The following is a 13,008-nucleotide window of genomic DNA, read 5'->3' as shown; positions in this document are numbered from 1 at the left end:
CTTTATTTATCTCCTCCTGGATACATTCTAATTCCTTATCCAGGTCATCAATATTTGATTCATTATCTTTAATCAATAGGGTCATAAACCCTTTAGAGCATGTCGCTGCAACTTCCTCCCACTCATTCTTGAATGCTTCACTGTCTATGTTAAAAGACGGGAACACTTGGATGCGTAGTCCTCTAGGGATCAATCCACATGTTATGTATCGTTCTAGGAAAGATTTATTCCACCATAACCGGGTTTTTTTCTGTAGTAGCTCTTTAAACTTGTTGGTCAGGTCCGTCAGATCCCTGGATCTGGAATCTAAAACCGTACATGTGTTCTCGTTGAACACCTTGTCTAATTGCGCTAGCCACGTCTTTTCACGTGCTTTAAAGTCCATTACACCAGTGTGGACAGCTGTGAATACACAGAGAATTACTAAATACAGATACCACTGATGCATATCAGATATCAGAACGGGAAACACCCTATACTGGACATATGATATAACAGGGCAAACTCCACTAGATATATAAATCCTACAAAAAGAGCTACGGAGTATAAACACCCATCAGATTATAAAACCATAATGAATTTTATTAGAGAACATATAGACATCAGTAACAACAAGTATAAAAATAGACAAAGAGCTTCCAGGGCTGCTGAGCGGAGATGGAAAAGATCCCACTCCAATGAGCACTTCATCACATTCAAACAGTTCCTCACTACTTTCAAGACCACACTCGCCACAGCAAAACAAACCTACTGCTCATCTCTCATATCCACCCTGTCTCACAAACCTAAACAGTTATTCAACACCTTCAACTCTCTCCTCCGTCTCCCAGCACCTCCTCCCTCCCCATTCATCTCAGCTGAAGACTTTGCCTCATTTTTCAAGCAGAAGATTGAGATCATCAGAGACAGTTTTAGTAGACAACCCCCAGAGCCCTTTCTCCCAACTACCCAGCCCTCCACCTCCAAAACCAGCTTCTCCACCATTACAGAAGATCGACTCTCCACTCTACTCTGAAGAACACATCTCACCACCCCATCTCTTCAACCTATCACTAACAACTGGTGTTTTCCCCTCAAGCTTTAAACATGCCTTAATCATACCTATCATCAAAAATCCCTCTCTTGACCCTTCCTCTGTATCTAGCTATCGCCCTATATCACTTCTCCCTTATGCCTCAAAACTACTGGAACACGTCCATCTTGAACCGTCCTCCCATCTATCTTCCTACTCCCTCTTCGACAGCTTACAATCAGGCTTCCGGTCACACCACTCCACTGAAACTGCCCTAACTAAGGTCACCAATGACCTATTAACCGCCAAGAGCAAGCGACACTACTCTATCCTCCTCCTCCTGGACCTGTCCTCTGCCTTTGACACAGTGGACCATTCCCTATTACTACAGACCCTCTCATCCCTTGGCATCACAGACTCGGCCCTATCCTGGATCTTGTCATACCTAACTGACCGAACATTCAGTGTCTCCCACTCACACACCACTTCCTCACCTCGCCCCCTATCTGTCAGTCCCACAAGGTTCAGTTCTAGGGCCCCTACTCTTCTCCATTTACACTTTTGGCCTGGGACAGCTCATAGAATCTCACGGTTTTCAGTATCATCTCTATGCTGATACACAGATCTACATCTCTGGACCGGACTTCACCACCCTACTAACCAGAATCCCTCAATGTCTGTCCGCTATTTCATCCTTCTTCTCCGCTAGGTTTCTAAATCTTAACACTGACAAAAGAGAATTCATCGTCTTCCCCCCCCCCCCCCCCCCATCTCACGCGACCCCCCCCCAATGAACCTATCCATTACAGTAAACGGCTGCCCACTCTCCCCAGTCCCACAAGCTCGCTGTCTCGGGGTAATCCTCGACACTGATCTCTCCTTCAAACCGCATATCCAAGCCCTTTCCACTTCCTGCCACCTTAAACTCAAAAATATTTCACGGATCCATACATTCCTAAACCAAGAAAATGCAAAAACCCTAGTCCATGCCCTCATCATCTCCCGCCTAGTCTACTGTAACCTCCTGCTCTGTGGCCTCCCCTCTAACACTCTTGCACCCCTCCAATCTATTCTAAACTCCGCTGCCTGACTAATCCACCTGTCCCCCCGCTATTCCCCGGCCTCTCCCCTCTGTCAGTCCCTTCACTGGCTCCCCATTGCTCAGAGACTCCAGTACAAAACCCTGACCATGACATACAAAGCCATCCACAACCTGTCTCCTCCATACATCTGTGACCTCGTCTCCCGGTACTTACCTGCACGCAACCTCCGATCCTCACAAGATCTCCTTCTCTACTCCCCTCTTATCTCCTCTTCCCACAATCGTATACTAGATTTCTCTCGCGCTTCCCCCCTACTCTGGAACCCTCTACCACAACACATCAGACTCTCGCCTACCATCGAAACCTTCAAAAAGAACCTGAAGACCCACCTCTTCCGATAAGCCTACAACCTGCAGTAACCACCGATCAACCAAACCGCTGCACGACCAGCTCTATCCTCACCTACTGTATCCTCACCCATCCCTTGTAGATTGTGAGCCCTCGCGGGCAGGGTCCTCTCTCCTCCTGTACCAGTTGTGACTTGTATTGTTCAAGATTATTGTACTTGTTTTTATTATGTATAACCCTCCTCACATGTAAAGCGCCATGGAATAAATGGCGCTATAATAAATAATAATAATAATAATAATAATAATAATAATAATAAAGTGTCCACATGCTTCCCATTTACATAAATCCTATACATAGGAAGAAAAAAAAAAAAAAAAAAATCAAAACCTTAAAATAGACACCATCTTATACCAAGGATGATGGAGCATTAGGGTATGTTCAGACGTTGCGTTTTTGTAGCATTTTTTGTATGAAGTAGGTTTGGTGCATTATTCTAAAATGTAAAGTGCTGCGGAATAATATTATTATTATTATTATTATTTTTATTATTATTATTTTTATTATTATTATTTTTATTATTATTATTATTATTATTATTTTTTTTATTATTTTTATTATTTTTATTATTTTTATTATTTTTATTATTATTATTATTTTTTCAGCAAAAGATTTCTGAAACCTCACGCACCTGCTGCTATTTTTTCTTATCTGCACTCATTTTGAGCTCTGCTGCGGTTTTCGCCAAGACGTACATCAATAGTGTTAGCGTTTAAAAACACACATCATATGCAGAGGTTTTTCTGCCAACATTCTGATTTTCGGTGCAGAGAAAAAAAAGCAATCTGTGAACATAGCCTAATTCTAGGTTCCCGCAATGAGTTTTTGCTGTTGCAGATTTTCCGTCAGTAATACAGGATATTTGCATTTTTTCTGAAAAACGCAGAGTAAAAAAAAACTCATCATGTGAACGTAACCTAAGGGTACCTTCACACTGGTCGATTCTGCTACGATTACGACGCATTTGCGTCATATTCGACATCGCAGTACGAGCTCGTAGCCAGCGGTCACACTCTACGATGTTAACGCTTTTTCTGACGTAGTTGCGATGTGAACGTCACGCGTCGCAATCGTACGCTACCCTTCACACCGCCATAGTCCTACGACTCCGAGCGTGACGTATTACCAGCATGGGCGTGCTAAAACGTCACGCCCAATCAGGAGACAGGTATGCGGAAGCCCAACCCACGTAGTCGCATTACGAGCTCGTATGACCGCCGTCACATACTACGATTTCGACCGCCACAGCGAGACATTTACGACGAAAGAAAGTTCTGCTCTTTCTTTCACATCGTACGATGCTGGGCTGCGTCGCAAATCGTAACGCCATGTCACACTTTGCAACCTCGGAACGAGGACGGATAAACGTCACAAATCGAACGCTCGTTCAGACTTTGATTGCACAGTGTGAAGGGGCCCTTAGTACTAAAAAACACACAACAACCTGTAAATCCAAATTCTCACTGACCTGGCCCAACAAAGACCCTCCAGGAATCACTGATTAGGAGGCTGATTGTGGGAGGGTCTCCTTTTATAACCTCTTGTGTTCTGGGCAATTTGCCTTGGTTAACCCTTTCACTTCTTTATATCATTATATCTAGTGATGAGCGAGCGTGCTCAGATAAGGTGTTATTCGAGCGCTCGTGTGTTAATAGAAGGTCTTCGGTGAGCTTGAATATTATGTTCAAGACCCCGCAGCTGAATGTCACTCATCACTATTTACAAATAAAGAGCAAACGCAGATATAAACAATATAATATTAAGAGTTTTATATTTATATGGAAATTTCTATATTTTCACACAGTTGATTGCAGGGATTTCTCCGGATTTCAGCATCCCTTTGGGGATGACAGAGTACCACTGTGCCGCTTTTCATTTTTGATGTTTCCTCTTCATGTTCCAAAAGATAAACTTTTTTTTTTGTAAATTATTGTTCAATAGAGTTGTATCAGGGCTTGTTTTTTTGTGGTACGAGCTGTAGTTTTTATTACTATTATTTTGGGGTCTGGAGGACGTTTATTCCATTTTATTCCAGCCATTCTTCCATTTTAATTTTTATTTTATTTTTCCGACGTTCACCATATAGGATAAAAATGATGATATTTTATTGGTTCCGACAGTTGGATTGCAAAATACGCCATTTTTTTAAATTTTTCATTCATATTACAGGAGATTCCGTGATATAATTTTAATTTAATTTTTTTAAATATTTTACTTTTTTTTTTCTTTTTTCATTGGTCTTTTTAAAGCAGCTGAACCAGGGATCACTTGATTGCTTGTATAATACTGCAATATACTGTAACATTACCTATACAAACATGGCAGACATTGGGACGTTCAATAGTCTCCGGTCTGCCATGACAATGCCATTGGCACTCCACAATAATTTTATAGAGGGGATTATGGGCATCAGAAGGGGACACCTTCACCCTTTTTCAATATTTTAGGCCATATTCCCATGTAGCGTACAAGTTGCGTTTTTCCCCCATTAAAAGACTGCTGGTCTGTGCTTTCTTTGGTGCATTTTTTATAGGCGTTTTAAATACAGAATCCCAGTGTTTCTCTATAAAAAATACAAATTTGCACCACAAGGACTTGCGGACAATAGTTTTTTTTTTCTGGTATGCACATGTGTGATTGTGGAGCATGATGAATCGATGTAGAACCCTGGTCTTAAAGGCAATGGACATCTTTGACATGGAAAAAATAATTTTTACATATGTTAGTACGGTAGTTACTTTTAGCTAATCCAATTGTACTAAGCTTCTTTTAGTGCAATCTTCAGTCCTTCATTTATTTTAGATCCTTATATTTGCAGTTTTCAGTCTTATCCAAGGCCTTTTATGCCTCTCAGGAAAAAAACTAAAAAGATTCTGCTAGGGTATATCTTAAGATATCAACCAAAAAAAAGAAAAAACCCTAAAAAAAAATCTTTTATTAAATACTGTTAAAAGAATTTTGAAAAATTCAAAGAAAAAATATTATAAAAGCAGCACGTCTCAATTCTTAGGACAGAAGCTAGTATATGCATACACAGAGAGTTATGAAAAAATAGTATTCCTAACGTGTTCCTAATAGGACCCAAATTATAGATTATACAGTGAGTGGACAAAGTATCTACAGTGTGAGAGAGGGCAGAAAGGATAGCATATCTGCTGATATATGAGCTAATGAAGACAGCAACACCCTGGAGTCAAACAGACATCACATCCAGCCTATTTAACTGGGAGTAAAACACAGACACCACACACAGCCTATATTACTAGTAGAGACACACAGAGCTCACATCCAGCCTATATTACTGGGAGAGACACACAGAGCTCACATCCAGCCTATATTACTGGGAGAGACACACAGAGCTCACATCCAGCCTATATTACTGGGAGAGACACATATACTGTACCTCACATCCAGCCTATATTACTGGGAGAGACACACAGATCTCACATCCAGCCTATATTACTGGGAGAGACACACAGACCTCACATCTAGCCTATATTACTGGGAGAGACACACAGAGCTCACATCCAGCCTATATTACTGGGAGAGACACACAGACCTCACATCCAGCCTATATTACTGGGAGATACACACAGACCTCACATCTAGCCTATATTACTGGGAGAGACACACAGAGCTCACATCCAGCCTATATTACTGGGAGATACACACAGAGCTCACATCCAGCCTATATTACTGGGAGACACACAGATCTCACATCCAGCCTATATTACTGGGAGAGACACACAGATCTCACATCCAGCCTATATTACTGGGAGACACAGAGCTCACATCCAGCCTATATTACTGGGAGAGACACACAGAGCTCACATCCAGCCTATATTACTGGGAGATACACACAGACCTCACATCCAGCCTATATTACTGGGAGACACACAGAGCTCACATCCAGCCTATATTACTGGGAGAGACACACAGATCTCACATCCAGCCTATATTACTGGGAGAGACACACAGATCTCACATCCAGCCTATATTACTGGGAGATACACACAGACCTCACATCTAGCCTATATTACTGGGAGAGACACACAGAGCTCACATCCAGCCTATATTACTGGGAGATACACACAGAGCTCACATCCAGCCTATATTACTGGGAGACACACAGATCTCACATCCAGCCTATATTACTGGGAGAGACACACAGATCTCACATCCAGCCTATATTACTGGGAGACACAGAGCTCACATCCAGCCTATATTACTGGGAGAGACACACAGAGCTCACATCCAGCCTATATTACTGGGAGATACACACAGACCTCACATCCAGCCTATATTACTGGGAGACACACAGAGCTCACATCCAGCCTATATTACTGGGAGAGACACACAGATCTCACATCCAGCCTATATTACTGGGAGAGACACACAGATCTCACATCCAGCCTATATTACTGGGAGACACAGACCTCACATCCGGCCTATATTACTGGGAGAGACACACAGAGCTCACATCCAGCCTATATTACTGGGAGATACACACAGACCTCACATCCGGCCTATATTACTGGGAGAGACATAGACCTCACATCCAGCCTATAATACTGGGAGAGACACACAGACCTCACATCCAGCCTATATTACTGGGAGAGACACACAGACCTCACATCCAGCCTATATTACTGGGAGAGACACATAGAGTTAAATTATCTGTGGTATATTATCTCTATTGTCTGCTTACTATTGAGCTACTTGAAGTGCAGTGTGTGCCTATTATGATTTTTAAGATGCAGATTTTCTGCTCCATTTAACTCTATTTTTGTTGAATATATAGGCACTTATTTGTGGGCATTCTGGGACATATAATGACGCTATGTTCCTGAGCTTTATAAATACGATTACTGATACAGACTGCTCTATTGCATCTTTAAGTCTGCTGATTTATGCGATACAATATATAGGCACTTATCATTTGAGGACACTGATGCCTCTAGATTTATTTGTCCATCTATTATTGAACTGAGACAATATATAGGCATATAGCTCTGTTATACCCTCCGTCACATACAACTGATCTGACAGGCGCTTCTCTTTTACTTTCATTTCTCCTTCCTCACCAGATTGTGAGGAAAGCCCCTCCCTCCAGGTAGTTTCCTGTCTCTTGAAGGTCTGTGAAACCTGATATCACAGTTGGATTTCAGAGCTTCAGGGGAGAGGATATAGCTGCACAGATCTCTCAGGCTCATTGTATGTGAATACGTCACATTCAGTAAGGTTGGTATTTTATGTTTTTATTCATCACAATAGTTTATTTAGCTTGTTTTATGAATGTATAGCACAAAATGTGAGGATATTTCATAGAAATAAGGGAGATTTTATAAAAGAAAGTGTGCTGCTCAGGCATATACAGTAGTTCCCTAACATATTCCTTCTCTTGCTTCAGACTATTTGGCGGGAGTTTTGAAAAGTTTGTATTTCATAGTTATTAGTTTTATGTTAAGTAAATGTTTTTTTTTGCAACTGATTATGTGTAGTCTCTTTTATTACATCCCTATGAAGGTCACTGATCACTTTTAGAGCACTGAAATTGCAAACATTAGATATTATAGGTATTTTTCCAGCAGGCGCCTGACAGGCACATTGTATGTGAACTCGTTAGTCCGAATATTGTATGTGACGGAGGGTTAAATCTCTCTTAGGGCTGTCCCACACGTCCAGATAATTCCGGTACCGGAATAAATCGGTACCGGAGTTATCCGTGTCCGTGTGCCTGGGAACTCACGGAGGCCATACGTGCGGCACACGTGTGCCGCCCGTATGGCGAGTGGGTACCACACGGAGCGTGTGGTACCCACTCTGCATGGTGCTGAAGCTGCGATTCATATCTTCCCTGCAGCAACGTTTGCTGTAGAGAAAATATGAAGAATAGTGTTTAAAATAAAGATCCATGTGTCCGCCGCCCCCCCCACCCCCTGTGCGCCCCCCCGCTGGTCAGAAAATACTTACCCACTCCCTCGCTGCTTCCTGGTCTGGCCGCAGCTTCTCCTGCATGCGGTCACGTGGGCCCGATCATTTACAGTCATGAATATGTGGCTCCACCTCCCATAGGGGCGGAGCCGACTATTCATGATTGTAAATGATCGGCCCCACGTGACCGCATACAGTAGGAGGCGCGGCCAGACCAGGAAGGAGCGAGGGAGCGGGTAAGTATTTTCTGACCAGCGGGGGGGCGCACAGGGGGTGGGGGGGCGGCGGACACATGGATCTTTATTTTAAACACTATTCTTCATATTTTCTCTACAGCAAACGTTGCTGCAGGGAAGATATGAATACCGGCTTCAGCACCATGGGGGGACAGCGCTTACTGTAGCGCTGTCTCCTGCACGCACACGGACCCCAGACGGAGAATGTCCGTGTGAGGTCCGTGTTTTACGCGGACCCATTGACTCTATTGGGTCCGTGTAAAACGTGCGCTCCCACGAACACTGACATGTCTCCGTGTTTGGCACACGGAGACACGGTCCGCAAAAAATCAATGACATCTGAACAGATGCATTGATTTTTATGGGTCTACGTGTGTCAGTGTCTCCGGTACGTGAGGAAACTGTCACCTCACGTACCGGAGCCACTGACGTGTGAAACCGGCCTTAGGCTGGATGTGATGTCTGTGTGTCTCCAGGGCGTTGCTGTCTTTATTAGCTCATATATCAGCACAGATTCTATCCTTTCTGCCCTCTCTGAGACTGTAGATACTTTGTCTACTCTCCACATTAGGAGATCTGTGTACATCCCTCTCCCTGCTGCTATCTCTAAGACCTCATTCACACATCAATATTTTCAACATACGAGAAAAGGAGATTTAATTTTTTGATCGGACTTCATTAGAGTTTGTTCCAAGTGTAATCAATCGAGTGTACTGTATCTTAGAACAACAGTGTCAGATGTAGCAGAGTTGGAAGAAGAAAAACTGGTGTAGCAGAGTTGGAACCACAGCAACAGATGTAGCAGGGCTGTGGAACTAAGGCAACAAATGTAGCAGAATTGGAAGCATGGTAACTGATGTAGCAGAGTGGTAATGTACGATAGATCAGAGCTGTCATTATGATGCAGCACAGTTGATAGTATTATGTAGCAGAGTTGTCATAAGGGTGTAGCAGTGCTGTAACCATGAATGGCAGAGTTGTTACTACAATATAGAAGGTTTCAAGAAGTGCTGAAATATGGGGCTGGTATAGCAAAGTAAAACTTTGATGTAGCAGAGTGGAACTATGATGTAGCAGAGTGGAACTATGATGTAGCAGAGTGGAACTATGATGTAGAAGAGCGGAACTATGATATAGTAGAGCAGAACTATGATGTAGCAGAGCGGAACTATAACGTTGCAGAGCGAAACTATCATGTAGCAGAATAGAACTGATGTAGCCACGTGGAAGTATGATGTAGCAAAGTGGAACTATGATGTAGCAGAATGGAACTATGATGTAGCAGAATGGAACTATGATGTGGCAGAGTGGAAGTATGATGCAGCAAAGTGGAACTGTGATGCATAATAATTGAACTAAGATGCAGAAGAAATTAACTATGAGGTAGCAAAGAGGAACTATGATGTAGAAGAGAGGAACTATGATGTAGAAGAGCGGAACTATGATGTTGCAGAGCGGAACCATCATGTAGCATAACAGAGCTGATCTAAGATGCAGCATAGCGGAACTATGACATTTCAGAGGGAAACTATAATATAGTAGAATAGAACTATGATGTAGCAGCGTGGAACTATGATGTAGCAGAGTGGAACTATGATGTAGCAGCGTGGAAGTATGATGTAGCAAAGTGGAACTATGATGTAGCAGAATGGAACTATGATGTAGCAGAGTGGAAGTATGATGCAGCAGAGTGGAACTATGATGCAGAATAATTGAACTAAGATGCAGAAGAATTGAACCATGAGGTAGCAAAGCGGAACTATGATGTAACAGAGCAGAACTGTGATATAGCAGAGCGAAATGATGATGTAGCAGGACGGAACTATGATGTAGCAGGGCGGAACTATGATGTAGCAGGGCGGAACTATGATGTAGCAGAGTGGAAAGATAATGTAACAGGGCGGAACGATAATGTGGGAGAGCGAAACGATGATGTAGCTGAGTGGAACGATGATGTAGCACAGCGGAACTATGATGTAGAAGAGCGGAAATATGATGTACCAGCAGCGACACACACTACCAGAATACTTTTTAAAAGACCCAAGTGAATGATGTCATTGGTGAGTGTTTGGTTACTGCTGTAACCCATAGTGCTGAAGAAGAGACAGGATCAGCCAGAAAGGGCAAATAATGCAACGTTTGGTTCTGGAACTGGAACAGGCAAGTGTGAGAATAACCTCCAAGCACCGCACCTCTTCAAAGACTGTAACGATCAAGACTGTACAGGGGCGGACACACCATTGGTGCAGCCTGTGCAGCTACCCAAGGGCCCAAGAGGTAACGACCTCCAAAGCAGGTGGAATTGGGGATTATAGTGAGCGATTGGACTGCAAAGGGCCCGTACATTGTTCCTGCACGGGGACGTCTTCTGTGTCCGGTCTTGAGCAGAGATCTTAGCAGGATACAACCCTTCACGTTCAGTGTCTGTAATATTCTCTCCCATATCAGAGAAAAGGGTGAAATATAATGGCATTTCATAGTCGTTAAGAATGATTGGGACACACATTATAATTTAAATTGCATGAAAGTCTAATCTCCTGCAAATTAGACAGATTAATACAATGAAGATATTCCGCTGTGCTAATGCATCGCCGTCTCCAACCATTTCTGCCCTTCCAATAATAGTTATAATTTGTGATTAAGAGACTTGTCTCAAAAAAATTACTTTGTTTTCGTTGTCTTGACAGGAAGAATATTGTGTGAAGCATCCTATTATCCTATTATATTACTTTTAAAGGGGAAACTATAAGGAAAACAAAATTTGGAATAACCATTAATTTAGAAACTAACTCTACAGAAAACCTAGAAATTCAATGATCACAATAATCAGGGGCTGCTTGCTGGGCCTTTAATAAGGGTCTGTCCTGCTGCAGTAGGCTCACTAGCAACACTACAGGTGAAGAGAGGCATTACACGGGCCATCGATGTGTCAGGGAGCGCAGTAAGTCCCTGTTCTGGCTAATACAAAGGGGCCTTCTAGAATGTCTCCAATGCAAAAAGTTGGGCATTAGATTTCTATAAATCCGATTCACTTTGCAAGAACCGTATGGCGCTGCATTTTTGGAGCGACGAAAATCTGTAGCGTCAAAAACTCACCAAAAACTCACTGTAGGAACTTCTAGGTTTTGAAAAACACCTGGTACAATAAAATAAAGTGGTTAAAGGCAATAACCAAAGACTGTGTCTGAAACCCGTCTGCTTTTCCTATGGGGTTGGATGGATTTTTTTCTACATGAATGTTCTAATAAAAGAGAATTTTTAAAGATCATTTTGCTGGATTATTGCTTCTCCTTGGATCTTGCGGTACTGTATGTCTCCGTAAAATTGGACTGCTTTATTGTTCAGGTGAGCTGATCTTCTCTTTTGTTTCTGGCTAACAAAAAAAATAAGTGTATGTTGTTTCTTTGAAGTGGATCCTGATAGAATCTGCTTCACACAAGGCACTGACCAATCAAAACTCAGCAAAAAGTGATTCAGAATAAAAAGTTCCAAAATTCTTCAAAAGTCAAATTCCCCAAAAAGGAGTATCTAATTTAGCCAACCATACCCTCCTTGAGTGTTGGACTGGGCTGCTAAGGGCCCTCCAGTAACTAACTCCAGGGCCCCATTTTTCAGTTCCAAGTAAATGTGACATTATTCTCAATCACAAATGTATTTTATAATGATCTCGGTAGATTGTTAAATAAATAAATAAGATGTTGCCTTTGTCTTTACATTGTCATTCAAGACACTGTGCCAAGTACTGCTCATATAAGAGGGTTGTGGCACACTATTGTACAGGGGCCCACCGGAGGATTCTCCTGTTCTGCTGCCGGTCAGTCCAAGCCAGCCCTCCTCACGATTATACCTTCTACAGATGGTTCTCTAGTTTCGCTGGTATGTGCTGCTTTGAATATTTTTTTTCCCATGGCACTTTGTTCCGAAAATAAGTTTTCATATCAATCCCCCTTATTTTGATTTTTAAGAGAAGTAAACATTTGCAGCAAATTAGAAAGCATTTTTCTTTTGCTTTTATCGAGCATTTTGCCCCTAATACCGTCTGAGCGTTCTTCCAGGAGATCTTGAATAGAAGGAACATCGGAGAGCAGACAGGGCGGCATTCTCCTAGATGAATGAATACAGGCACTTTATTGCAAAGCGCCGTCTAATAAGACTATTTTCGAAAATGACGGTTGTTTGAGGAGTATGCAGGGGAAAGACGCTCAGAAAATTACCCTGGTGGTTGGATCCTGTTGACAATTGTGTTCCTAACAAATGTCAGGGTGATCAAGACAAAGGACAAGCGACGGAGATATTGGAAATTTAAGAAAAATTATTGTAAACAAGTTGTTCCGACGTGAAAAGAACAGTCGGGAAAGTAGATGCCGAGATACCG

General features: G+C 42.3%; 1 protein-coding gene across 1 annotated transcript in view; it reads right to left on the bottom strand.

Moving 5' to 3' along the window:
* LOC143807261 (DNA topoisomerase 1-like) overlaps positions 1-4,020 on the bottom strand; it is a 102,508-nt gene extending 98,488 nt beyond the window's left edge. Inside the window, exon 1 of the mRNA XM_077288606.1 lies at positions 3,932-4,020. The gene's annotated coding sequence lies outside the window, so the exon portion shown is untranslated. The remainder of the gene's footprint in view (positions 1-3,931) is intronic.
* Between the last annotated feature and the right edge of the window lie 8,988 nt (positions 4,021-13,008).

The sequence above is a fragment of the Ranitomeya variabilis genome, chromosome 2 (assembly GCF_051348905.1).
Source record: "Ranitomeya variabilis isolate aRanVar5 chromosome 2, aRanVar5.hap1, whole genome shotgun sequence".
NCBI lineage: Eukaryota > Metazoa > Chordata > Amphibia > Anura > Dendrobatidae > Ranitomeya > Ranitomeya variabilis.
The sequence above is the reverse complement of the archived record's forward strand: the minus strand, read 5'-3'. Positions and strand labels throughout refer to the sequence as shown.